This window comes from Salvelinus sp. IW2-2015, unplaced genomic scaffold (genome assembly GCF_002910315.2).
Source record: "Salvelinus sp. IW2-2015 unplaced genomic scaffold, ASM291031v2 Un_scaffold3088, whole genome shotgun sequence".
NCBI classification, from domain to species: domain Eukaryota; kingdom Metazoa; phylum Chordata; class Actinopteri; order Salmoniformes; family Salmonidae; genus Salvelinus; species Salvelinus sp. IW2-2015.
The window spans coordinates 49660-51504 of NW_019944379.1; positions in this window are offsets into that span (position 1 = coordinate 49660).

The window sequence follows — 1845 nt, forward strand, 5'->3', positions numbered from 1 at the left end:
GCTCGGAAAGCAAAACGTTGTTGGGCACAGATTTGACAACATGCAGGGAATCTTTACTTCCTTGAAAGAACTGTTAAGAACTCCACAGTATAGAGAGAAACCCCAACCCCCCACCCCCTTCCAGATCCCTGTGAATGTGGGAATGCCTAATATATGATGGGCATCTCTTTCCTTCCCTCCCTGCCCCCCCTCTCTCATTTTGATCTGTTTATCCCTGTTCTGTGTCTATCTGAGAGAAGAGAGGAGGAGAGAAGAGAGGATAAGAGAAGAGGGGAGGGGAGAAGAGAGGCAGGCAGGTGGCAGTGAGCTGCTGAGGTATTGAGGGATATGAAATATTTACCAAAGCAGTAATGATTCCCTAGACAGAGGAAGAAGAGGAGGAGTAGGGAAAGAAGAAGAGAGGAGAGTGAGAGCTGCCCATCTTCTCTGTGAGGAAGGAATGAAGATGATTAAAGTCGATCCCAGTCTTAAGCACTTTCCCTGTTCTCTGAAGAATAATACAGTCAATCACATGTTATGGCCAATAATATTTCAAAATCTCAAGTCAGGTGGCATCTGATTTTCAGTGATGGTAAATTGTGACAATTTATGGGACATGAAAGTTTCAAACAAATACTTGAAAAATGTTAGAACACAACACACACAACACACACACACACACACACACACACACACACACACACACACACACACACAGCGAAACAGGGTGTAATATAATAATCCTCTGTGTTTGAGGAGACTTCAAGGATAGGAGAGGCCACCCCATGCCGAGGCATTTAATGTGGTGTTGTGTGTGTGTGGTGTGTGGTGTGTGTGTGTGTGTGTGTGTGTGGTGTGGTGTGTATCCCACTGTTTGCCTTTGAGCAGACAGGGCTGTGCTACACTCTTAGGACAGTGTGATCGGACGTGAGTAAAAGGCTATTAGGGAGGGAGACAGAGGAGAGGAAGGAAGCTACCATGCTGCTGTTCTTTTTCACAACCCTCACACAACACCAGGAGACTGGGGCTAACAAAACAACAGAGGACTGGTCCCTCCCTGGGTTGAGGAAGGTATCTCAGTCAGACCTCTCTGGTAGGGCTGGCAGGGGGTAGTTGTAGGATGTGTCCACTGTGAGAGCCCAGCATACATGGGGACCAAGGGTGGGGAAACAACCATGAGCCTATAGAGTTTAGTATGCTTAACTTCTCTGCGCTACGGATCCTTTAGCGGGATCATTTTCTAAAAACCGCTGAATTGCAGGGCGCAAAATATTACTAACAATATTTAATATCATGCAATCACAAGTGAAATATACCAAAACACAGTTTAGCTTGTTGTTATAATTCCATATCGTGTCAGATTTTGAAAATATGTTTTGCAGCGAAAGCAATCTAAGCTTTTGTGAGTGTTCAATCAATGCTACAAAAGCTAGCCCCAAATTAGCATGGTCACGAAAGTCAGCAAAGCAATCAAATTAATCGCTTACCTTTGATAATCTTCGGATGTTTGCACTCACGAGACTCCCAGATTACACAACAAATGTTATTTTTGTTCGATAAATATTACTTTTATAACAAAAAAAGCCATTTGGTTGCGCGTTATGTTCAGAAACAAGGCCTCGTTCCGTTCGACTAAATTCCAAAAAGTATCCGTAATGTTCGTAGAAACATGTCAAATGTTTTTATAATCAATCCTCAGGTTGTTTTTAACAAACAAAATCGATAATATTTCAACCGGACCGTAACCTATTCAATAAAGAGGAAAAGAAAATGGAGAGTACCCCTTTCGCGCGCAGGAACTAATCAGAGGACACCTGACTAGTTTTGAAAAATCTCGCTCATTTTTCAAAATATAAGCCTGAAACT